A 15,533-nucleotide genomic window follows, 5' to 3' on the forward strand; every position below is an offset into this window, starting at 1 on the left:
CATTCAGTGAATTGGAGTTTTTGGCACTTCCGCATTGGCTTCATTTTTCAGCCTCAGAAGCTGCCACTTGAGCAATCCACTATTTGCTATGTAAAGATGAAGTGTGGTAAGGTTGCCCTCTGTTTGTGTTGTAGCCTGAGCTTCTCTGTTCTTTGTTTTTGTAGCCAGGTCAGCTGTGCGTGCATGTTAGTGCATGCCAGTCCCTCACTTGATGTCCCACCAGCTAGCTAGCTGCTGCGACTCTACATGAGCTCATTCAACGGTTACTGCTGATAATGCCATAATGACCCGTAGTGGTCACCATTGGCTCTTTTAGCATTGTTAGCACTGCTATCTGCCATCTTTTTGGCTCTAGCACCTTCATGTTTGCTTCTGGCGTCAGAGTTAAGGGTAAAGTGCAGGCAATCCAGCCAAGAATTTAAATGTCGTATGTAGCACCTTTAAAGTATAAAAAGTAATAGTACTTATTATGCAAAATGGCCCATTTCAGAGTAATTATATTATATAATTGGATTATAATTATTGATGCATTCATGTGTAAGGATCACTTTATAGCAGCTATAAAGTAGATGGTAAATGTGGGGCTAATTTTAATACATGTCTATACTGCCAGGTTGCTTTATCTATAATAATAGCCTATAACTCATATGTCAGCTATGTAGTGGAGTAAAAAGCACAATATTTCCCTCCGAAATGTGGTGGAGTAAAAGTATAAAGTAGCACAGAATTGAAATTCAAGTACAGTACTTCAGTAAATGTACTTTTTGATGTTATCATTTTTGCTGCGATTCAAACTGTTCATATCTGACAAAAAAAATAAACAAACTTTTGTTTCTCATAAATGTTTTAATTTATGTCCAAAAACTCATTTTACAAGTACAAAAACTGCTAAGTGTGTTAAACTCCTCACATTATTTTTAGTCAGAAGTCAGGGTGTCTACAGGTATCAGACAGTTCACATTTAATGCATTTTAAGAAACTTTCAAGACAAGTTATGACCAAATTTAGGACAGACTTTTGGCCAAATCATGTTTAACATGTGGTCTTGTGCAGAGGTAAGTGTTATGTAGGAATAAGGTTGTGAGAGTGAGTTAAGTTAATCTATATTTCGCAAACAGATAAGTGCAAGTATGAAGTCAAATGACAGTATTATAGTTTTTTTTAAAGACTCGTTACATTAGAAGAGTGGGCTTTTACATAGAAAGGCTTCACTCATTCTTACCAAAAAAAAAAAGTAAATTGGATAAATGAATAAAGATAAAATGTTTGTAGCAGTAAGGACCTCACAAATTCAAATTTAAGACTATTTAATGACATTTAAGGACTTGTTGTTGTGAAATTGAATGTAAGACATTTTATGACTTTTTAAGGACCTGCAGACACCCTGAAAGTAATAGTAGAACATTTATAGGAATAGATCGATATTTTTGGAAATGTGCTTATTGCTTTTTTGTTGAGAGTAAGATGTGGAGATTTATACAACTCTCATGTCTGCCAGCAGCCTGTTAGCTTAGCTTAACACAAAGACTGCAAACAAGGGCTAACAGCTAGCCTGGCTTCATCCGACAGTAACAAAATCCACCTACTAACCCATCGAATGCTGCACTCGCTCAATGTTGGCAGAATAAGAACAGGAACCTTCCTATTAATAGACCAATCCTTGATCAACACGTTTAATCAAGAAAACAATTGGCAGGTTAACTGATAAGCAAAAGGTCCTTAGTTGCAGCCCTCGACTGGACAGCTGTGGTTTTAACACAACTCTGAACAGCTTGTTTTTCACCTCCTCAGACAAGCTGAAATTAAGGAGTAAATTCGTAAGGTTCTGAGTAAAGCTCTCCAAACAAAACCAATCTGAAGACAACATGTCATATCACAACACAATGCCCAAGAGACAGAAAAGTGACAGTGACAAAGGGAGAAAATGATAGGCTGACTACAGGCGGCCATTATAAAATCGAATACACCTAATATTGCTTTCACTCACAAATTTAACACCCAGCATATGCCTCAACACACACACACACACACAGGAATACGGAGCATGTCACACCTCCAACACCTAGAGTACATACTGGCAACGGCTGTCAGAACGGCTGTTTCTCTTTCATTTCCTTCTCTCTTCTCTGGTTCGACTCTGACACATGAACATACTGTATGCGCTGTCTCTCTCTTTCATTCACACACACACACACACACACACACCTACACACACTCCAGTATGTCTGCGACTTGGCCACAAAACTGGATAAAATGGACAGTGCTCTGGGAAATTAAAGGATTATACGAGGAGGGATATTTAGTTTGTCCTGATACACACACCTTTCGACATTACTTCCTGCCCGCGCACACACACACACACACACACACACACACACACACACACACACATATAGAATATATACCTATATGGACACATACCTACACATATGACCTCTGACTCCACTTAAACACATAGGAACAAGAAGCCCTCTTCCACAAATATACTCTGTCACTTAATGATTCAGACACACACCCAAACACACACTTGGCTGCCAAGCACTGGTATTTTCCCCTGGTGTTACTGAGTGCTAATTGACAAAAGGTTTGTATGGTTTAGCCCCTGTTGTGATTGCCAATTGGCTGATTTCACAAAGCTGGTGAATAACTGGAGTGCTAAATTAAACAACAAAAAAAAAAATTAAAAACAAAAAAAAAAAGAACATGTTACAAAAACAACACAACAGAAACATCAGTGAAGCAGCAACACCTTCCATGTTTGGTCAGAGAGCTTTAAAAAACAGGCAGCAGTAAAAATCAGTCAATGTCACCTCTACCATTAAATGTCAGTATGCATCAGCTTATACCATTAAGTTTACAGACTGCAGGCACTGTTTTTGTATTAGTATGCACACACTGCATCTGTGTCTTATCAGTCATTAAAAATCGATCAGTTTCCTTAAAGCATATTCAAGTGTAGAGCAGATAATTTCATATTCTATCCAACAGATTTTTACACTTTTACACAGATATTTTCAAACTTTCTGCTCTACATTCTTAAAGGTATACTTTGCAGAATTGTCGGTTACTGTTTGTCACACATTCCAGAGCTAAAGGTAAAGTAAAAGCCAACCCCAGATTCACTCTTGTCCAGCAATCGCCTCGATACATTTGCATTTTTTTTTTTTTCGGAGCTGTGTCTTTTGAATACCTGCTGCTTGCAGTCTTGTACCTGGTCGTCACATTCACCTGAGCACTGCGTGGGTACACGCCCATAAACGTCCCTAACACAAAAAATAAGTGGGTCATTAGTGATGATTGAGAGAGATTACTTCTGTTGTTTTTAGGAAAATCCTGCATAGTATCTTTAAATTGTACACTTGATTATTAAACTGACTTGCCTGTCAGCCAAGCAGATAATATTGTTTTACTGTTTCAGTAACACTGAGAAAGGACTTGTTTGTTTTGTTTTTTGGTGTTCAAATATATCTAATATCAGCAAAAACAGCATCTCAGGAGTTGTTTCCATGAACAGAGGTGAAAAGCTTCCTAATACTTATTTACAGTTAGTCAGAAGATTGATTTCTGTGAAACCTATTTAGCAGCTCTATTTCTACAGTTCTACACGTTTTAATTCTGAAACACTTGTGTTCTGTACCTACTTTTTTTGTACTCCTTTCTTTTTGTAATATCCCTCAATGGTTTTATATTATATGTTGGTGTGGTGTGTTTAGTGTTGTGAGATTTTATGTTTAAGTTAGTGTAACAGCGTTATTGTTTCTTTTTTGTGTGGTTATTTGACTCCTAAGTCTACATTTTAAGAGTGTGTTATTTCAACATATACTCAGGCTCAGCCATCTCAAGAAATTTCTTAAAATAATTGGAAAGCAGTTAAAATAATTTTGCTGCACTGGCAGATTTATCATGTAAGAAAAAATAGCTTTCAGGGTTCAATCAGAACATTTAAGGGTTATTAATAAGTTACTAGTTTATTAAAATAACACATTTAAGTTCATTTATGGACTGTAAAGAAGAAGACGTAATAGGAATTTGGATGCAAGTACTTTGTGTTTGTGTTGAGAGACTTCATTACCCATAATCCTTTGCTACACATTATGCTTGACAAAAAAAGAGGGAAAAATGTAATGTTTTGGTCAGCAGGGAGTTTAACTCATGTCTAGCAGCAGCTGCAATGTACCTTTGTTTTGTTCACTAAAGTCACGTTCAGACTCCGAGTTAAGAGCCGCATCTCGTCATTTCCAAGCTAGACTGAATTGTATGGTACCATATATAGTGTTAACTCAGATGATTTTAAGGGCTTGATAATCTGGTTCATAAGCAGCTGGTTTGTCATCAATGCTTGGTGAACGACTGCTTAAATTAGGCTGCGTTCAGAATAGTAGTCAGACTTCATCGTGAAACAAAGCAACCTCATTCCTTTTATTTGAACCACTGCAGTGATGCAGTTTGAAGTACGGCATAGTTGACCCTCCCTTAACTTTTTTTTCTCTTACCTGGGTAACTCTTCCTTTCAAACTGAGCTATTTCACACTCTTACACAGAGTCGAAACATCCAACTCATAGACATATCTCCATCGTGCACACATCTGAAGATATTTTTGCTGCTGACATACATACTGCGGCAGAGGGAGAATCTCTCCTTAAATATCCTCTCAAAGTTTGTTCTATCTTTTATGTGGTAACATTTTTGGGGTTTCTTCTCATCTTCATAGAAAGCTTGGGCTCAGAGCTGTTGTGGGCCTAGGAAAGCCCATTGAGACACTGAATAGGATATTGGGCTATACAAACAAACTTGACTTGACATGACTCGACAGAGTGAAACCACAAGAAATATGATTTTTCTCTTTGTAGATGATGCCCGGTTCACACATGTATCTCAACTGCACATAAAGTAGCTTCAGCCCCACAGGGACTCCTTCTGATAACACACAAAGAGAGACACACAGAGCTGACGACTGCTCTCAGAGATTTCAAGTTTTAATGCTGTCCTAATAATTGCAGTGTCCTATATAATTGACTGTTATTAACTGTTTGCCCCCCTTGGTTACTGTTGTTAAGGATGAAAGTTTTTTGTGCTTGCATGGCAGCACTGTCAGTTTACAAAGACAACAACAGATTTATTAGCTGTAGCTCGCTAGTCAAATAAGCTAATTTTACCTCCATGATCTTGCAGAGCTAGTTAGTCCTTGTGTTGTTAGTAGGATAAGGACAAATGTAAGCTCAAACTTTTATTTCATGCTAACATGTTTAGCTGCTAAGCATGTTTCAACAAGCAAGACAGAGGTTAGCTTTATGCTTTATTGTTTGTATTTTCAAATAACATATTTGCTTTTAAAAAGACTTTTACGATGACGAATAACTTGGAGTGTAGCGCTGCCGGAGCGCACTGAAAAGACTTTCAGCCACTTTTATTCTCATAAAGAGGTAATGGAATATTTGAAGTTTGCATAATCTGTTTCTTGTATTGTTGTACTTACTTTGCATGCCTAGTTATTTAAGTTTTTAAGTTTAATTTTTGAAATCTTTAATCTGACTCTTTCCCCTTGACTGCTGTAACACTGGAATTTCTCAATTATGGGATCAATAAAGGTGTATCTTAGCTTATCTTAAATTCATGCACACTTTTTTAAGCATTTGCAGATCCAACCATTAAAGTGTTTGGTGAGCCAGAGACCAAAAAAATGAATTACAGGAATGGATTGTAGACTGATCACAATGTAAACTCATGCATTGAGTAACAAGAAGACAAGAAAACATTCCACCTTAAAAGCTTCTGGTAGCTGCCGGCAGCCTTTGAGTGATACAATAAATTAAATTACTATTTCTCAGTCTATAGTTGCTAACTGCTAACTAGCACAGATAAATAAGCATCAAAACATCATTTCATTTTAAAGCTGTATTTGACTAACGTATTAAACTTTCCATGGTAGAAAAAGTTGTTATATAACCTTCAAAACGAGTCTTAACTTAACTGTGAAGTCATGCATGCACACTCGTCATAGGTGCACTGCGTCACTAACATATCTCACTACACCTCTGGAAATAACTAATGTGTTAAAACAAATTTCTCTGGGTTCATTGGTGTGTAAACAATCCCAACTCCAAGAGCAGGACAGAGATACATCTATAATGCCTATAATAAAGGTTTGACTGGACAGTCACTGTTGGGAGAGGTTAATTACACTTTCTGAATCGTCAACAAAACATGTCATTTTGACAAAGTGAAGCTCGAGAGCTTTTACTACAGTATGATATGTGTGGTTCTCACATAGCCTATAAAAAGGCATCACAATGCAGGAAGTAAGGTCTCTGAATCTTTGTTGTAAATATTTTTAGATTCTTGAAGATGAGTGTTTTCTTCAGGTATTTTTTGAAAACATCCGCATGCAAACAGTTTAGGGTCACTTAAATTGAGATTTCTGAAAATGCCCTCTAACATGCAGACTTTTCAAAACTCTGGTTTCTTTGTAATCATGTGGATGTATAAAACAGAGCATTTGGAAAACGTTGCTGTCATCCCCCAATTCGTGCATGCCTATTGTTGCTTAGTGTATTAAGCATGCACCAGAAATGACAACAATGTCAATTGTTTACATTTGTTATCTCATCGTCTGTCCACACTTTTGAGTTACATTTCAGTTGAGTGATAGCATCTTAGGCCATTCCACCTTGTCACAGTTAGTCATGGACTTTCTTAGTCAAGATACAACGTACAAAGTACCCTGGGTGTGTTGTTGGTTGTTCTGACTGTTACATCCATTCTGTTCTTTCAAGATACACTTCCATTTTCACTGGAAATTTAACGTTTACATACAGTCTCTTTCAAAACAAAACACACTGCCGACGGTACAACACTGCAAATTGATGTTTTTTTTCTTTCAACCACAAACAGGCAACAAAAGCATGTGGTTAGGTTTAGGAAAAAAGAACAGGGTTTGGCTTTAGAATCTTACGGGACGTGAACACTGCTCTCTCGGGTGAAAGTCGGTGTCTGTTGGACCCATCTACCATCCTTCCTGCCCGCCTCACTGGGACTTTTGCCACCTTAACTTTCGTCTTTGTCCCGCCTCATTTCCTCCTGACACCGTTAAATTATAACGGCAACCGGCCATGTATGATGCCAACGTTAAAGGATGCTTTTTTGTGTTGGTTTCTGACGCCGCAAGTCACTGCCCAAGCGCCGGATTTAGACTGTATAATATTAATAAAGATATAGTAAATGACAGTTCCCTAAAAGTGAAGCCAAAACATCTCAAATGCCCCCTCTTGGCTGGCTGCAATGTAAGGCATAAACCCCGCCCCCTCCATGTTAGCAGATGGGACAAAAAATTGGATAAAAAATCAAAGTAGATATCAAATCAATTTTTTCCAAAGATCCAAAGATAGTTTTTGTCATTTTAGGTAGTTAGTTAGGTAGAGTTATTTGGTGCTATAGAAATGATGTCATGATTGACAACTGTGTTTTTATTGGTGAGCTCGTGATCAATGACATCACTCGCAATTGGTCAGACTGGTGTATGGGCGACAACTCGATACCATGGAATTTGCTACCGTGCAGTCTATGGCTCCAAATGACTTCATGAGCATGCAGTGGCTGTATCTGTTCAATTTTGGCTTCATTTTTGTATGGTGGGAGGAAGTGAAGACACATTGTCCATACCGTATTTCTACACAGTCATTGCCTCCCACTGGTCTTGCCAGCATTTTGAGTTGTTTTTGTATTTTTTTGTTCTTTCCAAACAGAGAGGGGAAATATTTGTTTTCAAAAACATCTGTATGTGTGTAGACAGCCTTATTCTATGAAGGAGCCACAGATTGTCAACTGGTTGTAAAATGAGCTTCTGACTCTTCAATGGACATACTAATGGATTTTCAAACAGTGAGCAAAAACATTTCAGGATTCAAATGCTCCCTCAAATATGAATGTTATCTGTTGGCTAACAGAGAGAATTATCTTCGCCCTTCTTCTCTGTCATTGTCTCTGTCAGGGCTGCTCTCAGGATATTTCAAGCAACAGGAAGGGGATACAAATGACGCCCAAACCCTAGAGAAATTTGTCACCAGAAAAGAGAGAACAGAGGGAGATGCCTGAAAGATAAGAGACAAGCGACAAATCAAAAAACAATCTCCCTGTTGCTCTCCTGCTGCTGGTATCTCGGGGTTTGAACGACAGATCTTTGTCGGGAAATGGAGGAAGTGCCAATGTGCTGCTCAGCCAGGGGAGGTAATACGATTTCAATAGTCCAGTCTCTAGTAGTTAATGGGACAGCCAGAGAGATTTCTCCTCTTAGCCCCGAAGAGCACCTCAGAGCAGAACATCAGAGGGTTTTTTTTTTCAAGCCTGGCCACAGTGTCTCCAAACTGCCTCTGCCAGAGAGGCAGTGCTGTCTGCAGAACAGAGGGCAGAGGCAATGAAACAGAATAGAGACGAGGAGGCTGGGAGGAAAACACATCTATTGAACGCTTTCTCCATCTTTCCCACCCTTTTGTTATTTTTTTCCTCTGCCTTTTCATTTCACCCTGTGGCATCCCTATCCCTCTCTCTATCTATCTTTCTGCCTCTATCACCTCTAGCCCTCTTCGCCTCCTCTCCTCCCCCTGCTCTTTCTTCCTCTCACTCTCTCAGCATACACACCACGATCTCTCCTTGATTTCCAGAGAGAGGCTGGTATAGCAGCAGCCGGCATACAAACTAGCTGACTCAATACACACACACACACACACACACACACACACACACACAGGCTGCATGAATAGTGCGTGTGTATTGTGGACGGTATAGAAAGATGGCGAGAGATGAGAGGAAAAAGAGGGGAGGAGGGAAAAGGTGTTTGGGGAGGGGAGATGGGAATAAAAAGAGAAGGTGTGAGACCTTTGCTGGAGAGTTGAGGTTGGGATTAGCGCGAATTCTGGCATACTGGCATCAGCAAGACATGCGTCAGCATACATTAAGCAGCTCATTCATCATTCACGCTATGAACACGAGGTATGAGGTCACCGCTGGGTTGTCTCATTGTTTCAAACCGTAACGCTTGGGTTAACGAAAACCAGCTCTCAGGAATTCTTAAACTACGACTTGAGACACAGAGTGATTCTAGTTTGTAGGATTCCCAGATGAAAACCATCCAATTTTGATGAGCCTTGGGCCAAAAAAGTTTAAGCACCATTTCAGCACAGAGAAGGAGGTTTCATTTAGGGTTATGAGAGCATGTACCCACGTCCACAAATTGCTTGTATATAAACTACGTTAAAAAGGCCAGTTCACTTTAAGTAAGTGCGATCCAGCCATTCACAGGTTTTGAGATATCTTTCTCTACAATTACTGCTACCACCCAAATACAACAGAACTTTCTGTTATACTTTCTACTGAGGAGAGTGCCGTCTCTGGAAATGACAGATGCTACTGTTGAATTTTTTAAATGCAACTTTTCAACTCCGTGAGCAGCACAAACTATTTTCCATTTAACTCTGTCATTATAAGGTGGGGGCACAAATCTCAGAGACACATGGTTACATAATCCAAAAGATTATATCTCCTTCTCTTTTTTATGTTGTACAAACAAAACAGACAATCACTCGTGTGTGGACAAGATCAAGATCTCATGCAAACCAAAAAGCAATTATTTCAGCTATCATTTTTATTTATCTATTAAAAGGAGCAGCATGCAAGATTTAGTGGCATCTAGCAGTGAGGACTGCAGATTGCAACCATCTGAAACTTCTCCCATGTGCCAAGTGTGAACTCCCAGTTAGGATTTCTTCAGTGTTCATTGATCCGAAGGTTTTTACCAGAAGCTGAACTATCCGCAGAGGTCTCTTTCTCTTCCAAAACAAACAGACCAATCCGTAGGATCCATACTCAATATATACATACAGACAAAGCCAAAAATGGTGTGTGCCAAAAAATATTCAACAATTTCTACAGTCAGGCTTCCACCTCACCATATGTCACCAATTTCCAATCTCCAGGATGTTCGTAACCATGGGTCAGAGCATAGGCGTCATTTAGGTATGGCGAGGTATGGCAGCTGCCATACCTTGGAATCGGGAGAAAAAAAAAGAGAGAGGTTCTGTAGTCATCTTACTTGTGTCATAGATGTATGAGGTGATATGTTAGATAGTCCGAGGCGCACTGGCTGGTTGTTTTCATTGTATTGCACTTAAATAGGTCAATAATATGCTCATCAGTGAATATGAGTGTTAGTGAATCAAATTGTTCGCCACTTCACTCCTCCGCGAGTTATGAGTTATGTGAGTTATGTGAGTTATCTGTGTGTTGTAAAAGCAATTTGCTCTGCTGCTGTAGACAGTCTGTCTAAATGATGTCTTGGCTCTGATCATGTCATGTCATATTGCCATACCTTAGCTTTTGCTGAAACGACGCCCCTGGGTCAGAGTTTCTCCCACCAATGTTTGCAAGGGAAATGGCACACACTTCTTTCAGGTCTCGTCTTGTGCGTATGCAAAGTTTATAAATGAGACCCCAGGCGATTGAAACCAGTAGAAACACAAACTAAAGCAGTTTCACATTAAAGATCAGCGTTTTTCCAACACGGTTTAGCTCGTCACAGAGGGGCTGCTGACTATGGTGGCCTGCACGATAATGTGAACAGCCCTATCTGGTGTCAATGTTTGGTTTGTCTGTTCTGGGTTACTGTAGAAACATGGCGGTGCAAAATGGTGGACTCCATGGTAGAGAACCCGCTCTCTATGTTGATATAAACAACTCATTCTAAGATAACAAAAATACAACAATTCTTACTTTCAGGTGATTATAAACTAAAGAAAACATAATTATTATATTATATTCCATTTCTGACTATATATCCTACACACTGGAACTTTCAAACAAACAATCTAATTTAAATTTTTAAGGCTTTTGTGGCTCTGTAATTCAAATATATAGGCCTAGATTTTTATATTATTCTGTTTCTTCGTTACAAACAAACGTCCTGCATTCAAAATGTTACTTAAGTAACGTTAACAAAGTTTGTAAAATATTGAACACATAGCAAATTTAAATACACTTAATGGAGTAGAGTATGAGTAAAAGGTAATATAAAGTGAAAATACTCAACCTTGATTTCGTTTTTCGGGGGGTGTTTGTCTTTTTTGATATGTTAATGCCTTCCTGTTATTTCTTTATGTTTACATGTGGACCTGAGGAAGAGCAGCTGATGTATCTGCATCAAGTAATGGAGATCCTAATAAGCACCCCCCCCCCCCCTTCACTATTTGCATACTGTGTGTTGTGTAAGTGTGCATGTGTATGCGCATGTGTGTGTGTGTGTGTGTGTGTGTGTGTGTGTGTGTGTGTGTGTGAGTTGCAACTTGCAACAATAACTTCCTAATTACAGTTCCCCAGTGTTAGTGCAATCTTCCTGAAATGCTAACTAGCCTCCTACAGGGAATATGGTACATTATTAATCCATGTGCTCGCTTGAGCGTGTGCATCCTGTGCTCGGAAGTGTGTGTCTGCAGTGCGCACATGTGCTGATGTTCGTGCATGCACATGACTGCTACGCATCCCTCTTACCCTCCTGTCAAGAAGCTCTGTTCACTTAGGTGTGTATACGTGCCGCTGTGTGTGTTGATCATGAGCATGGATGTGTGTGTTCATGTTAAAATGTTTACACCGAATTTAAATGTGTGTGTGTGTGTGTGTGTGTGTGTGTGTGTTCGGATACATTTCTCATGACAAGTAACCTAATCTCAGATTTGTTTACAACTTATTTGTATTCCGATCGTATTTCAATAACAAAACAGAGGATGAATAAATGTAACAGTAGACAATTTCTCAACAATAGCGGAGTAAAAAAGAAAAATGTCTTCACATTCAGACCCAGTCAGCAGGGAGGTGCCATGTTAACTCTGCATGCAGATTTGCTTCCACACCACGGGGTATTCCCTCTCAACAAAGATCAACATTATGACAAGAGATACTGCCAGCTCTCTGTGCACCAACATGCTTAATATGGGGAGCTAGCTTCTGTTGAAATATGGATGGCTTTGACAAATAATAACTGATGAGAGTTGATTTTGATATTTAGCCTGGGATTTCAACAGATACGTTCTTCATGTCGCTCCCTTGCAGTGGCAGCTAAAGGGGCGAAAAATGCACTAAACGGATGGGAGAGCGAGGAGGGATCTCCCATTACACAGCAGTGTTTCTTTAGTATTCCTGGAGAACTTGCCCCACAGTTATGCCTCTAGGTACTAAGACTGTACCATGGATGGATAGCCGCCTCCTGGGTCTGCAGTAAACGATACACGGAGAAAAGAAAACCACCTTTACAACTTCAGGTGAAATGAGAGGAACAAGCGGGTGCAATGACGAGACAGCACAGACATTAAACCCGTCCCTTTTCATTCATTTTGTACTCTCAGACACTCTGGCAGTTCCTCTCTACTAAAGTTGTCACTTTTCATTACTGCTGATTTTTAATGTTGCCACCTGCCTTATTACAGATGTAACCATTAGAGCCCCACCATTCCTGACATTTCTGCTGCAGCAGCATAAAAAGCTTTCGCTGTGTCGCTGCCTGTAGAGAGATTTTGTTTAGTTTTATAAGTTGTTAGCTTTCAAGAATCAAACAGAGCAGTTTAGTAACCACAGGTTTCAAGGCCCCTTTGTTCTGCTCTTACAACTCTTGAGACTGGAAAAAGTCTGCTGCAGCAAGCACTGCAGTACTAATGCAGGATGAAAGCAAGATGAGCGACCTCTGAGATAGTTATCAATGAATTCCCAGGACAACTAAAGACTTTGCCGTGACTGAGGATCTCTGGCCTTGAAAAGAGCCAGCCAACCATTTCTCACGCCCAAATGCATAATGTCCCCAAAATGAGTCACTGAAGCCTGTTCTGCTTTAGTGGGACTACCTCATGTCTATTCATGGTGTGAGAGGAGTGGGACCCTGCTCCTCTCTCCCTCTTTCTCTCTCTCTCTCTCTCTCTCTCTCTCTCTCTTTCTATCAATCTTTTCTGTCTTCATTTTCTTTCCCTCTGTCCCGCTGTGGCACTCAGCCAACAATTGGAGTCAGTCAGTGGAAAAACTCTGTTAGTAGTCCATGCCCTATGGGACAAAGTGGCAACAACATCCGTTACAACAGATAGTGGGGCAAAAGGCAGGAGGCAGAGGGCACGGCGGCCAAAATTTAACTGGCTGAGTGACTCTGTGGCACACACATGCACTCAGTGGGCTACTCTCTTTTAACAGCACATCAAGACCAGACTGTTGCTGCACAGCCACATTTTAACCGGCTTATACGTTTATGCCAAAGTGATAATAAACATACAAATGGATGAAGATAAAGTTTGGCCACCACCGCAAGCTACTTGGCATTTATTCTACAAATCTCTGCTCTACTGGAGGGACAAACACCATCCTTCCAAATGATATGGTAGGGAGGGCACCATCACGCACGTCACTCCAAAATCTCCCAAAGGTGTTTTGCTGGGTTGAGATCTGGTGACTGTGAAGGCAGCAGATTTATATAATTTCCATGCCCCTTAAGTCATTCAGTGACCCCCTCATGCCCTTTATGGAAGAATCTGCACTCATTTATTCAAGTTTTTCCTTTAAAGGAGCAGTCCATCAATTTTACACATGCAGTTCAGGATTAGTACTACAACAAAACAGATCCATATTGTTGTCTGCGGCTCTGGAGAAGCTTTCGAGCATTTGAAAAACATAATTCTGATGACGTTTGATTAAAGACTCATTTCAGTTGCATTACAAGCATAGCATCAGGGATTAAATAAGGATATCACAGCCTTCCCCCTTTAAAATCTGTCTCTCATGAGTCCTCCAACTTTATGGAAATGCAACACTAAGTCACTGGAGTAGCCCTTTCATGTGTCCCCTGTCTGTACATGGTCAATCTCGTGCATGCACAAGCACTTGCGGTTGGATGTTCTGCAGTGTGTGTGGATCTGCATGTTGAGCTTAACATGGAAAACTGTGCATAGTTCCACTGAAATCTTCTACAGGATACATCTTCGTCCAGGCAACTTAGAATATGAAGTAATGTAGTTTTAGGCCTGATGTGTTTAAGTGTTTTCTACCACAGACTTCTCAGATATTAAAAGGGAAATATGCTGACAATAACACACAGATTAAACTATAATTTCAATGACATATGAGAGGAAATAAGGAGAGCTGTTTGACTGGCTGTAGCCCGGAGTGTGCAGAGCCGCTGTCCAGGGTGCTGAACGCTCAGCCGGCCGGACTGCGGTGCGGGTATGAGGGTGAAACCGTGCCGGTGGCTGACTCCATCACCGCAGCCCGTCCCGGGACAAAAACTAAATTAATACCAATGTGCGGAAATTATAACACGTCTCAGTCATGTCTATAAATGCTGAACATGCTCGGCTCAAAGTTGCTCAGGTCTAGGCTGCACAGAGCGGAGCACGGGACGTTCAGGCGCCGCACACACTCACCAGAAGCGGATCATGTAAATGTGGATCTGTGTATCTGCGCCCGCATTATCAATGGACACAGCGGGATGGAGATAAGACAAGCAAGGCTGCCCGGGAATGGCCAACCAGCAAATTCCCGTCATTCATCACGACTACACACACACACAGGCAGAGAGACAGAGAGAACCACACACACACACACACACGCACACACACATGCACGCACACAGATGGGTTCAGAGTCGATGATTTGAGAACCGCAGGAATGCCAGAGCTGTTTGCGTATCTCAAAGTTGCCTACGCACTGCGAGTCCAGCCATCACAAGGCAAGGCACATGAAAATGAAGCCAAACGCTTCGTGCGCAATCTACAGATGTTCGCGTCTGCTTTGCACTTTACCTGCTCCAGATGCCAACGTGGAGGAAGGCGCCTCGGCAGGTCTTCCTCAGCCCAAACGCTCCGCTCGGTGCCTCTGGCAGTATGTGTGGCTGTGTTGGTGTTTTGTCTTCAGTCTTTGTCTGTCAGTGATTTGGTCCCAGCCTGCACGTGTCTCCTCTGCGGTGACTGGGGACAGAGCTCAGCAGCAGCAGCAGCAGCAGCAGCAGCCAGTGTGGCGTCAAGATTTTTTTGGGATGCAAAACGGCGCCTGGTGTGATGTGCTGCCTTCTCGCCGCTGTCTCCCTCGTTCTCCGTCTCTCTCCTCTCAGTTTCTGCCTCTCACACTGCGTCAGGCTCCACTCCCCCCTCCTCTTCCTCTCTCTCTCTATTTGACTGCCTTTGACTCTCCCCCTCTCTCTCTCCCTCCCTCTCTCTCTCTCTCACTCACACACAGAGGAACAGACGGTGATTAATTCGCTGGAATTCAGTTTCTCTCTCCCTCTCTCCCCCCTTTCTCTCTTTCTATATGTGCCTCAATCACCCTCAATCCGTCGCCTCTTCCTCTGAACTGAAGCGACCGCCAGCCAGCTGTTCCGGCAGAGGAGAGAGGGTTGCATGGCACTTGAAGCGCTGCAGACAGTCATTTAGATTAGATGCTTTCCCGTTTGGAGAGCGAGATAGCCTGATAAGTACTGTACTATCAAACCCAAAGTGGGAAAGTTCTTGACGAAATTGTA

At 41.1% G+C, this 15,533-nt stretch overlaps 1 protein-coding gene across 3 annotated transcripts in view; it reads right to left on the minus strand.

The window, feature by feature from the left end:
- elfn1b (extracellular leucine-rich repeat and fibronectin type III domain containing 1b) overlaps window positions 1–15,125 on the minus strand; it is a 174,035-nt gene extending 158,910 nt beyond the window's left edge. For all 3 annotated transcript variants that reach the window (XM_049571365.1, XM_049571364.1, XM_049571363.1), the window contains exon 1: window positions 14,818–15,125. The gene's annotated coding sequence lies outside the window, so the exon portion shown is untranslated. The remainder of the gene's footprint in view (window positions 1–14,817) is intronic.
- Window positions 15,126–15,533: the final 408 nt, after the last annotated feature.

This window comes from Epinephelus fuscoguttatus, linkage group LG3 (assembly GCF_011397635.1).
Source record: "Epinephelus fuscoguttatus linkage group LG3, E.fuscoguttatus.final_Chr_v1".
Classification (NCBI taxonomy): Eukaryota; Metazoa; Chordata; class Actinopteri; order Perciformes; family Serranidae; genus Epinephelus; species Epinephelus fuscoguttatus.